At 53.3% G+C, this 12,843-nt stretch overlaps 1 long non-coding RNA gene across 1 annotated transcript in view; it reads left to right on the top strand.

Moving 5' to 3' along the window:
* Positions 1-932: 932 nt before the first annotated feature.
* The window catches only part of LOC127479900 (uncharacterized), a 28,187-nt gene continuing 16,276 nt past the window's right edge, over positions 933-12,843 (top strand). The window contains exons 1-2 of the long non-coding RNA XR_007907707.1: positions 933-1,723; positions 1,886-2,000. This is a non-coding gene — a long non-coding RNA (uncharacterized LOC127479900). The remainder of the gene's footprint in view (positions 1,724-1,885; positions 2,001-12,843) is intronic.

The raw sequence follows: 12,843 nt of genomic DNA, 5'->3' as shown, positions 1-12,843 counted from the left end.
GGAGAGGGGATGGTGCTGCAGACAGGAACAGTTCTCTGCCTTTCAAAGGATCTGTTTTAAAAAAAAAAAAAAAAAAAAAAGTGTAAACTTACCTTTAAACAATCCAAACAACAGCTCTGAACTTTCCCAAGAGCTGTCCAAGATCTGTTGCCAAACCCTCTGGACAAGGCTCAGCCTTGGCAGCACCTGAATGGGGAGATTGTTTTGGGGTAACAATGGGGGACTTTGGGAGGCCTGGATCCCAGTCCCTTTCCCTTCCTTAGCAGTGGAAGGCCATTGATCTGTCTAATTTATTTAAATAATATAAGGTGCTGTCTCTGGGTTTCACAGATAAGGATCCAATCGGCTTTGCTTTGCTTGCCATCAGAGAAATATGTTCTTTGCAAATGGGTCTCATGTTTCTAATATTTATCAGATTTTTCCCAGTACTAGAACAAATTTTTAGTCCCTGTTGGCTATGGGATAATAAACCACTTGGACTGGGAGACTGGGAAGTTCCAGCTCCTTTTTGTATAGTTTTGGGGTTTTTTTAATACCACACTCTAGTTTTGTTTGTTTTTTCACATCTACCTTTTTGTTACCATGCACTAAAAGCGAGATGTCTTGCTAATTAAAGGCTACTCAGTATAAAAAAATATCATGTACTTAATTGGAGTTGAGATATCCCTGTGTGATACAAGTCACTTGTTCCTCTTGTTAATTTTTTTTTTTCATTTAACATCCAGGCAGCTTCAGCTGCTGATACTTTAATTGGAGGTAACACTTAATCACATGCGTATTTATATAGCTTAAAATGCTACTTTTGGAGCAATTAGGAATGAGGAGCAGAGTGGAGTGACTCTGGGTGGGGAAGGAAGCTGCAGGGATCATGGCTGGCACTTCATGGAACACTGGGATAGTTTGGGTTGGGAGGGACCTTAAAGCTCATCCCATCCCACCCCCTGCCATGGGCAGGGACATCTTCCACCAGCCCAGGTTGCTCCAACCTGGCCTTGGACACTTCCAGGGATGGGGCAGCTTCTCTGGGCAACCTGTGCCAGGGCCTCCCCACCCTCACAGTGCCTTTTTAAGTAAAAGATTATAAATAATTTATTTAACTTGGTCTTAACAAACTTCAGCCTTGCAGATCCCTTGGAGCACGGTTGTAACCTGAGCCCAGCTCTGCAGGAAGTCACTCCTGTGGTCAGTGGGCTGCTGGGTGCCCTGGAGGCAGAGGTGGGAAGCTGGGGGTAAGAGATGGTCCCTGTGGAAGTGGAGATGTCCAGGAATCCAGCCTAGAACTGGAGTTGATGCCTGGTGAAGTCCAAAGGGATGTAATAGGTGATGTTTCCACAGGTGGATCCGGAATCCCTTTCGCCTCAGGCTGTCCAAGGGTGATGTAGACACAGACACCTTGATACTCCCACCTTAAAATATTTCTGCAAAACCCAAACTCTTTGGTCTGGAGCCAAATCTTAGGCCCTTCCCTTGTTTTCACTGCACTTAAATCACCATCACCAGTGAATGAAGTGATGTAAGTGAAATCTTAATTCTTCCTACCAGATAATCAGGCTGGATCTTCCTACTCCTGACTTGAGGGGGACATCAAAAAGAAAACTGGCTGTCCTGTGGAATGAACTGACAGGTTTTGGTTTCCACCCAGCACAGAGCTCCCCTTCCTGGGCTCTTGCCCTTGTCTGGAGTTTGGAGCAGATCCTCGTGCCAGGGGTGTGGTTGGCACCAGGTAACTGAGCACCTGAGCTCTTTTTGGGGGGTGTGGGGTGACCTTGTGCCTGGAAACAGCTGTGGGTGGGATGTGGAGGCTGCCAGAGCAGCTGATTTATTCTGGCAGGGGCTGGAGCAATGCTGGGATTTGAGGTGGCTCAATCTGTGCCTTCTCTTACAGGGCTTAACTCTGGGGGTGGAGACCAACGAGGGACACCTGGAGCCAAAGCTGGAGGAAAATCCCTGATCCAAGCCTGTGGAGGGACTGGAAGAGATGAAAAAGGGGAAAGCAGCAGGTAAGGAATCACTTCTCTGTGCAAAATGGGAAACCAAAAGCAGTAATAACATGACTCCTTCAGGGCTGCACAAAGTCAGTGAGGGGAGGGAATCTGGTCCCAGGGTATGGGACACTCTCTGTGGAGGGAGGGAACCTACTCCTAGGATGTGGGACACCCTCTGTGGAGGGAGGGAATCTGGTCCCAGGGTGTGGGACACCCTCTGTGGTTCCCTCTGTGCTTTGTGGGACAGCAGGGCTGGGTGTTGCTGGCTGGGGTGCTTTACTGAAAGGATTCCCTCACTGAGGTCCTCCCTGAGGGGATGCACGTGCAGGGAGCCTGAGGGTGGCATGTTGTGGAAGGCCCCTGCTCCCAGCCAAGCAGGAGGGCTGGGGCTCCCAGCATCTGGAATGTGTGCAGGGAACATGAAGCACAGCGTGAACCCCTGGCTGAAATAGCACTCAGGAAGCCCTTGGGTTGTCTTTGGCAAGGCCATGTGTTTGTGGGGCTCGTGACCTTCCTGGGCTACTGTTCTGTAGCTGTTTTTTTTCCTCGTCCTTGTTATCCAGAGGGATCCTTAGCCTGCTGGGTGGCACGGGCTTGCTGAGCTGGTTATTCCAATTGACTGGACTTGGTGCTTTGGGGTACCTTTGGCCGTGGATAATTCCCCATTCAGGCAGGCTCTGCCTCTCCCTGATTTATTGCCGTTTCAGTTTCCAGCAGTAAAAGGGGAGAGGACGTTCTTGCGTGCAATATTAGATGGCTTGAGCAGCAGAATCACAAATTTTCCTGAACAACAGGGCAGTGAAACCCATCAGGCTGAGTGGGGCTGGTGGGGGGGAGATGTTAAAACAGCAGCAGCGTGTTGACATCTAATCCTGGCTGGGAGTGCAGGCAGAGCCTCCTGCTCTTCTGAGAGCTCTGATGGGATCGATATGTTCCCGCAGAGCACTTCAATCCCATCACTCTGGCCCTTGGCAGGGAGGGGAGGGGAGCATCTGCTTGGCTGGGAGATCTTTGACTAGTCCTGACAATGAGAGGTGGTTCTTTTGTGCGTGTTGCCTGGGGGCAGTGAGTGAGTCAGAGGGTTTCCTGCCATCAGAGGAGGCACAGGAGGGATAAAATGCAGATGGGATGGACTCCCCCGGGGATGGAGGGGCTGGGTAGTGCTCTGGAGGAGGCAGCTGCAGTGTCTTGTACCCGGGGGACCTGTGGTGTGACCCGGGCTGGAGCAGCTCCTGGTGGAGTGGGTGTGATCCATGGATTTCTTCCCTTCTCTCCTCCTTAGACATTAAAAACAAGATCATAGAATCATTAAGGTTGGAAAAGACCTCAAAGAACATTGAGTCCAACCTTTGATTGATCAGCTAGACCTTGTCAACCTGATCAGAGCACTGAGTGCCACGTCCAGCCATGTCTTTGACACCTCCAGGGGTGGTGACTCCACTGCCTCCCCATCAGCCCATTCCAATTCCTGACAACCCTCTCTCGGGAGAATTTGAAGGGTAACAAAATACTGTCAGGGTAGCAGGGGAGAATCTGGAGGAAGAGCTGCATCATGCACAACTGAATGACAATTCCAACCTTCCCAGCTGTTCCCTTAGCTCCTGCCTTGCTGGTCACACTGGGAGCTGTGGGACAGGGACCTGGTGTTACACACAGGCTTTTGGGGTGTGCTGCTAATTCTTATTCGTGGTATTCAAAGTCAGGCCTGATCTTGCCGTGGAGTGGGGCAAGGGGAAAAAAAAAAAAAAGAAATTCTATTAAAAAAATAGAAGTGTTGTCAAGGAAACTGCAAGTGAGGCACAGAGAGAAGTGTCCCCACAGCAGAGCTGTGTGAGCACAGGGAGGGCTCCACACATGGAGTGGAAACAGCAGCGTTCAGTGCTCACTCCAGAGCTGTTTTGATTGCTGGGGGACTCCATCCCAACCTGCTGGAGTTGTTCTGTGCACGTTCCTTAACGAGCCAGCCTTTCTGTGCAGCTCAGCCTGACATCTGAAACAGGAGGGGGTCGGGAAGGTGGCAGAAATTACAGCAGACTTGCTCTGGGAAGAGGGATCCTTCCTGCAAGGATAATGACTTAAAGCAAGACAAATGCTCTGTTTCTCAGTTAACTCCTCTCCAGCCCCAAATCCATCACAAAATGCCTCGCGTTCGACGTTCTCCCGTCTCTGCCCTTAATGATGACAGTAAATTTAAACACCCCAGGAGGGCTGGGAATAGCTGCCAACTTCTGGGATGCTCCTGCTGCGACTTGGGTGAGGCTGCTGGGGCTGCTTTTCCCGGGAGTAATGAGGGAGCTGAGTCTTCCACACGCTCCCAGCCCGGGTGAAGGCAGGCGTGACGCCGGTAACCCGTGGTTGTTTCCTGGTTACCAGGTAATGGCTCTGTCCCAGGTGAATCCTCCGTGCCTGCAAAGGTAATTTTTCATATGGCTCTGCTGTTTGTGTGCTGAGCTGAATCCAAGCTTTCCATTTATTTCAAGCAAGGAATCAAAACAGGGCTGCCAAAGGGCAGCGAAACTAAACCGTTTGGAGATGGCTTTAAATGAATTCCCAGGGCTCTGCTGAGCTGCTGGGCACTGCCCCGCTGACCCCTGGCACCCCCGAGGGTCCTGCTTTGCTGCCCTGAGCTGGGTGGGCTGCAGGGAGCCCCCTGTGTCCAGCTGCTGGGAATTCTGCCCCTGGATGCTGCAGCGGAGCTCGTTGTGAGTCTGGGCTTGTCCCTCCTAAACAAAGCAGCTCTGAGCCAGGGCTGGGAGCTGAAAATGCCTCTCTCCCCCAGCTCTCATGTTTATGTATGGATGCTGTACACACTGGTATTATTCCACCTGTTTGATGCTAATGGGTGTTTGGGATAGAGCAGCTGCTAAAGTGGCACACACTGGGGTGGATCAAACCAGCAGGTGACATTTTTCACCGGGCTTATCTCGGGGAACAAGCCGGGCCTGCAATAAACTGGCTGCTCCTTCCTTTAGAGCGAGGACAAAGCTGCCATTATGCAGGGCCAGGAGAAAGTGAAACCCCAGGGGATGGGCTGAGTGAGTGTGTGATATCCCTGCTCCGACATTAATGCTGGAACTCAAGGTCAGAGGCTGCCCAGCTCTGGGAGCCCGAGGCAGAAGGGGGCTCCAGCAGGAAGAGTGGCTTGATTTCTTTATCTCCTGGATCCGTGTATCAATTATCCGTGGCGTCTGACAGCCTGGGATGGGAATAGATTTTTCTGCTCTTTAGGAGAGGTTTGGCATCTCCTGTTTGCCCGTGGTGTGGCCTGTGAGAGGGAAAACCCAAGGGCAGCAGCTCTGCTTTAATCTCAGGTGCTCCTTCTGTGGCTGGCGAGGCAAATGGTGCTGCTAATGCGAATTAGGGAAATCTGCTGTGCTCTGCTCTGGAGGGATTGCTGAGAAATTGGAGAGGAAGTTACCAGCCCTGCGTGGCAGAGAGTTGTCGCAGGGTTAAGAAAACCGGATCAGCCTCAAAATGGAGGGATTAAAAAAAAGCCATTTTGTCCAGTTTTTAGGATAAAAACCTGCTGCCTACTTGGCTGGTATCGTGACAGGCTCTCAGCCTTGGAGCCCAGGGGTTTCCAGTCTGTGTCCTCTGGGAAGGGGTACCAGTGGAGTGATGTTCCTGCACCTCCCTTGGGATGGACCTTGGTGAGTCCCCACGGGGTAACCCAGAGCTGTGGCAAAGCCCATCCCCAGCTCCAGGAGAGGAGAACCAGCATTTCTGATCAGGGTCAGGGTCCTGGCCTCTCTAGGATAATAGGAGGCTGTTTCCACATTCAGATTGATTGAAATCAACTCCTTGATTTGGGGAAAAAAACCTCCCCTGCTGCCTCCTGCCCCTTCCTGCTCAGCTCTCTGAGCTCTGGGAACACTCCTTTGGAAGCAGTGTGTCCAGCAGCCCGTGTGAATGGGAAAACTTTCCTCTGGAGCACTCTGGAGTTTTTTAAAGGACGTGAATTATTGCCCTTGACACTTCCCAAAGGCTGGGGTTCCTGGCCTGTGTCTCAGGACCCTTCTCTCTGCAAAGGCACCATCTCTGCATGGACCAATATGCCCCCTCCCGCTCTTCCTCACACCCTTCCCTTCCTTGGAATTCCTTCTTTTTTCAGTTTTACTCCCTGCACTGAACCTGCAGCTCCCTGGAGAGGGGCCTCTTCCCTCCTGTGCAGTGTGTCCTTCTGGAAAACCAGCAGTGTCCCTGCTGCTCTGTCCCCCTGGCTGGGGATGTTTGCAGGGACCTCTTCGCTGCCCTGGCTGTCACCCGTCCAGTTTGCAATTTTTAATGATGGGAATAAATGTGACCTCTTAGGGATCAGCCTCGTATTGGAAATGCAATAACAGAGGAGGGAATTGCTCTTGGAGTCAGGCTGTGAGGGCTCCTGACTGCAGCCACAGGGCTTAATGCAGCAGGAGCCTCTTCCTAATGGATGGGAGCTCTGCTCCAGAGCTCGGATCGCTGATCGATACAGGGCAGGGAGGGAGCAGCATTAAATCTGTGCCTTCTCAGGACCTCCCAGGAGAAGGGGAAGAAATGTATTTGCAGCCTCATAAAGTGATTTCCCAGCTGGAGTGGAGCCTGGCAGGACATGGAGCTCTGAGCCCTGCCTGCTGAATCCCATCCCGTCCCCACATTCCCATTGTTGGGCCGTGACTCCACACTCCGTAAAACTCTCATTATCTCGAGTCTCCCTCGTGTTTGCTGTGGAGCTGAGGCAGCAAACGGATGGGAATGGCCCTGAGATAAAGGCTGAGGGAATGTTTCCTGCTCGCCTGGAGTCTGGAGAGAAAAGGGTCATAAAGCACCAGGGCTGTTGATGGAATGTGTTTTGCATTTGGTGTGAGACAAAGGAAGGAGTTTGGATGGAGGCCTTGGCAGAACTCAGGTGGGAGATGATCCCTGTTCCCTTGACAAGGACGTTTCAAGGGTGGGCAGTGACCTCCTAAATCTACACTGTGACATCTGAGTAGGTGCTGCCCTCGAGCTCTGCACAACTTACACCCAGGAGGGGCTCTGGCTCCTGCTCTCCCAAGCAGTGGGGCTGCACAGCTGGGAATCTCCCTGTCCCAGCACTTGGGATACCCACACTGGTTGCCCACAGAAGTGGCTGCCCCATCCCTGGAAGTGTCTGAGGCCAGGCTGGATGGGGCTTGGAGCAGCCTGGGGTAGTAGAAGGTGTCCCTGCCCATGGCAGGGGTGGAACAAGATGGTCTTTAAGGTCCTTTCCATCCCAAACCATTCCATGAACCTGTTGCAGGCAGGGTGAGATGCTCTGCCCTTGGAAAGCCATGTGTGGCAGATGTTTACCTGGTGTGGGGGTGTGGGCAGAGGGGATGGGATGTCCTTTCCAGCAGCCAAAGCTGGGAATGTCATGGCCGAGGAGAGGTTTTGGAGGTCACCTTCTCATGTCACCAGGTGCTGACTCCTCCACGGCTCCACCTCTGCAAAGCTCCCTCACGAGCCACAGGAGCTGTGTCACTGATCAAAAGGTGTTTGCACTTGGCTGCCTTTGCTGCCCTCGGAGTGTAATCAGGAATGTCATCCATGCCCTGTGTGCTGGCCTGGCTGAGCTCTGCAGCTGTAGTTTGGGATTACCAGGGACTGAGGTGCTATTCCCAGTTTGGCTACAGCCTCATTTCCCATCTGCTGTGTGCCTTGCACAATCCCAGTGCAAATCCCAGAGGGGGACAGGACGTGTTTGTCACTTGGCTGAGCATGACAGGTCTGGACCACCACAGGTCTGGTGTCCCACAGTGGGGTGTCTCTGGGAACCAGGAGCAGGGAGGTGGCTCTAGGGGTGGCAGAGCCCAGTGTGGGCGGGTTCCTGGCCAAAAAGAGCTTGTCCATAAATAAATAAACTTCCTTGGTCGTGGTCCAAAGTGGTGTATAACAAGCAGAGAGGCTTGTGGGCTTTGACTCTTCGGTTTTGATGCTGGATCCATCTTTCATGTGCCATCTGGTGGAGCACCTGCCTCTGCCTTGCCAAGGAGGGGGAGCAGATTCCCGTGGGGTGGTACCCTGGGATTTATCCCTCAGCAGTGGGGAGGGACAGGGACAGGGTCATCCTGGGGGGTGGCCAGGGATCACGAGTGGTGGGAGCCAGGGGTGGCTGGAGCAGCTGTCCAGCTCTGGGCCAGATGGAGCTGCACGTGCCTGGGATCAGAGCAGGGATGGAGCAAGGGATGTGCTGTGGCTTCACAAGTGGCTGCTTCCCAGCTCTGCTCCCTCTGCTCCCTGTCCCCTTGTCAGTGGCACAGGGGGAGGCACATCCGTGCCAGTGCCCACCCTGGAATTGTTGGGAGCCCCCTCCGAGCCTGCCACTTGCACCCTGGGCTTGCCAGGGACCCGGCACAGGAGCAGCCACCCTTCCCCAAGTGTGGACTGTGCTTCCCAAACCTCACCCGAGCAGCTTCTCCATGTGCTCTGCAAACGTGTTGCACAACCCCTCGGGGATGAAACCTGAGGATTTTATGGCTCTCCCTGCTTTTCCAGGAAGGGCTCTTTGCCCAGGCAGGGCTCTCTGGGCCGCAGTGAAGTGGGATTTTCAGGCTCACGTGTGTTTCTAGGAACCTCCTGTCCTGGGAGAGAGGAGATGGGCTCACAGTGGTGCTGCAGCTCTCCAGTTTCCCTGTGGCTGCCTCCTGTCTGACTTTTAAAAGCCCTGTTGAACACCCTGGAGTGTTTCTGGAGCCACATCCTTGTCCTTCAGAGAACAGGCTGGGGAGTGCGTCAGCCCGAAAGCGTGATGGGAACAAATTTTGAAGAGCTTTTGATGCCAGGAGGAAAAAGGGGAATTGGCCTGCGTGGGAAGGGTCCTTGGCACTGCTACAGAGCCTGGAAAAAAAGAAATCTGCCATTTGTTTAGCGTTTCCTACCCAGTTTTCTCACATTCCTGCGACTGACTCATAAACCTGCTGCTCTGCTTCTCTGGTATTCAGCCTCAGGGCCTCATTCATGGATGTCTTGGAGCTCTGCAGCCCCTCTGTTCCTGCTGGAGCACGTGGAATTGCTCAGCAGAAAGCGCCCTGCACCTCCCAGGATGGATCTCGGGGCCCCCCTGGTGCGTGGGGAAGTTTTGTCGCTTGGAAACAGCTGATTGCTGTTTAATTAACAACAGTTAACATGTTTCTTGAGGGTTGGGAAGTGTCCAGATGAGCTTTGTTCCAGGATGCTGCTCTTTGTGGTTTGATCCCAGGGCTCGGGTGAGTTGTTCCCGGGGATTCAGCTGCTGCCCTGATGAGGAGTGTGCACATAATCCCTCTCCACGGGTAGAAAACACCCTTTGAAAGTTGCCCTGGATAATCCATAAACACAGAAAGGAGCTTGAGCAGGGTCAGAAACAAATCCGTGACATTTTTACATCGGTAGGGAGAAAACAAAATTTCATCCGAGGTTTTATTCAATAGAGAAACTGATAATAAACCTCCCTTCCTCCAAACGGGCCGTTGCCATGGCAACCGGCGGGCCATGCCAGGATAGGGGGATGGATGTAAAGTGTCACCACGAGGAGAACTGCTGCCTTCAGGGCACCCGGGGAGGGGGGTGGAGGGCTGGGGAATGGGGATTTGGGATTCGAGCAGCGAGGAAGTGCAGCTGGATGAGGTTTGGGGAGATGAATCTGCAGCTCTGGCAGTGGCAGAGCAGCTCTGGCCACGGTGGTGGCTGTCACTGTCCCTGTCCCACCCTGGCAGGAGAGGGAGAGACCCCTGTGCCCTGCACAGCTCAGCTGCCCCTGCCTTGGGACAGCATTTGTGGGTCTGGGGGCTGCTGTCTCTGAAGGGCTCCAGCTGAAATAAGGGGCTCCAGCTGAAGGACACCTGTGAGCAGAGTGAGGTGTTAATCCCACTTCCCTTTCTATCCTGGGAAGAAGAGGGTCCTGTGCTCTGTCCTCCCCACGATGTGCAGCCCACGCGCGTCGCTGATATTTGGGGGGTTTGCTTGTTATGGGGTTTTTTCCCACTCCCAGGAGGAGCTTTGAGGTCGAAACCCAGCACTTTAAAAATCTTATCCCTGTGAAGAAGAGCAGTCATCCAAGTCCAGGTAGCCAAGAGGACTGGGAGCTTGTCTGGGATGTGGATTCAGTTCCCTCCTGTGAGTGAGGCACTCTCTGGGCTGGCAGGGCAGTGTCACTGGTGGGACGGTGACCGAGTGAACCTGTCACTCAGTGAGGGGGAGACTTGCCTTGTGCAGCAGGGAAAACATTTAGGAACAGCTTTTCTCCCCAGGAATGGCTGTCAGGAAGCAGCAGGAGATGGAAAGGTGCCAGCCTGGAGCTGCCCAGGGCACGGCAGGGACAGAGCCAGGCATGGAGGCTCCCTGAGAGGGGAGGCAGCTTTTCCCTGGCTCTTGTTTTTGCAGCCTTTTTTTCATGTTAAAACCTCCTGGTTTCTGCTCCAGAGCCTGGAACTGCAGAGCTGGGGGAGCTGGAGGCCTTTTGTCTTGTGCCTGTCACCTGCCTCATGTCTGCACCCCAGCTCACTGTGGACTTCAGGATGGAAAATAAATGCTGGAAGTGGAGCAGGTAGAATTCCTTCCCCACAGGTGGAAATTGTAGGTCTCCTGGGGGCAAGCTGGTGAATGTGGCAGCTGTTTCTGGTCATTATTTCATAGCCTGGAGGCCTCCTGTGACAGCCTTCACCCCTGCCCCCCCTGTCCTTGTTGGTCATCTGCTTTGGAGAGGGGATCTTTGTACTCCCTGGCTTTAAGGAAAGCGTTTGAGGAGCAGTTGGATCTCCTGCAGAGGCAGGAGCTGTCACTTAGCCAGAGTCAGGAGGCACAGCAGATGGTGACCTGTTTTTGCCAGTGAAAGAATGAGGTTGGAAAGGCAGCGTTGAAGTGAGGACACGGGGAAGACGCTGCCTGGCCGGGCCTGGGATAAACAAGGATCCATTTTAGCCAGCCCAGGACCTGCCTTTTCCCATGCTCGGGGCGAGGAGGTGATGCTTGGGAATGTGAACCTCCGTGGTCCCTAATTTTTAACTCTCAGAGTTATGTTTGATGCCTTTAAAAGATGCCTGGGGTAGGATGGGAAGAGTTTGTCCATCATGTGTCTAATCTCCAACTGTTCCCACCAAGAACTCCAGGAGAAGGGACCCTTAACGAGCCAGACCCCAAATTAACATTTCAACCTGATCCCTGATAAAGCTTTGCCCAAAACAGGGAGGATGAGGATATTTTCCTTTTTTTTTCCCCTTAGTTTTCCTGTGTGCAGGGAACTCTTGTAAGCTGATGTTTTGCATATAAACATATGTTTCTTCTTGGAGTGTTGCTGATTTCTTGGCCTCAGGAGCTTCTTCTGGGAGTTTGGCCACGTTTGGTTCGTGTTGAGTGAACAAGTGTTACAGCTTCGTGAGGGCTTTCTGGGGGAATTGGGGTTGGAGCTGGGTCCCTGCTCAGGTTCAGCTCCTGCCTTGGAGAGAACTTCATCACTGGCAGGTTTTTTCTGGAGCAGAAGGTGCCTGAGGCAGGGCTGGATGCCCCTGGCAGGAGAATCCCAAAGTCACCCGAGGTGTGGAGCTGGGAAGTGCTGGATGAGTTTCCCTGGGAGGGATTTGCTGATTTTGAAGCGTTTTGGGTTCTTTGCCCCTTGCAGTGGCTGTCACAGTCCTGTACCTGGCTGTCACTGTCACTCCCTAACAGGGGAGATGAAATAATGGAGAAAGGTTTTTCAGGATTTTTTTTCAGCTTGCCCAGAGAATTTGTGGACTCTCAATCCCTGGATTGGTTCCAGGCCAGGCTGGACGGGGCTTGGAGCAAGCTGGGATAGTGGAAGGTGTCCCTGCCCGTGGCAGGGGTGGAACTGCATGAGCTTTAAGGTCCTTTCCAACCCAAACCATTCCATGATTGTGCTGGGAATTCCACCCCCAGAAAATGATCCCAGTCCCACATCAGCAGAGGGGCAGAAGGGCTCATGGTCCAGCAGCTGGGGAACCCCTGGCACAGCTCCCAGGAAATCCCAGCTCTGCTGGAACCAGCCTGGCCAGGGGCTGGTTGTCCGTGTTTGTAACCTGGCCAGGTATTTGGGAGGTATTAATGGGAGGGAGGGAGTGTTTCCAGATCTGGGAAAACAGTAACAGGGCTGGAATGGTCTGCTGGAAAACAGGGACGTGCAGGGAGATGGCAGGATCCAGAGGCTGAGGAGGGTTATGGTAATTAGGACAAGGGATACAGGGAGGCAGATGAGTCACTGGGAGATTAGGTGAATCTCAGCAGGATTATTACAAGGGAAAATCCTGCAGATGTTGGATCTCAACAGCTTGAGGAGTCACCTTGAAAAGGGGAACTTTCCAGGGCACTGACCTTTGAGAAAAGAGCCTTGGTTTAATGGGGATTCGGGTGCAAAATGGCTCGTTCTGGTTTAGGGGATCCCTCCCTCTGTAAAAGAGATCCAGGGGCAGGGCAGGTGGCACAGGACACAGGTCAGTGGTGGCCTCTGGGTGGGACACAGGGGTCTGGGCATCCCAGCTGTCCTTGCACACTCCACTGACTGGCTGTGGAAGGCTGCTCCGAGCCTGCCGGGTGGAAATTCCCTGTGGGATTCTCCTCTCCATCAGCACCTGGTGGAAGTGACACCCTGGGGACCAAGTGCTCCTGGCTCTGCTCCAGGGCACATGGCACTGTCACCTCGTGTATCCCAGTGACAAACACACTGTGGCTGTTCCCAGGGGGAATCCCTTTTCCAGGGGCTCAGTCCCCACCGAGGGTGGGCTCGGAGCAGGGGAGGTGGGATGGGAAAGGCGGCTCAGAGAGCCCAGGCTTGTTATCCTGGTAGGACTCCCCCCGTGCCTTGGGAAGCTGGCTGCTTGTGCACTCCAGCCTGTGATCCTTCTGGGTGAAATATTAACTTCCAGAGCATGAA

This window comes from Manacus candei, unplaced genomic scaffold, assembly GCF_025592945.1.
Source record: "Manacus candei isolate 608988 ecotype Guabito, Panama unplaced genomic scaffold, ASM2559294v1 h1tg000070l, whole genome shotgun sequence".
Lineage (NCBI taxonomy): Eukaryota > Metazoa > Chordata > Aves > Passeriformes > Pipridae > Manacus > Manacus candei.
This window is presented reverse-complemented; position numbering and strand designations above follow the sequence as displayed.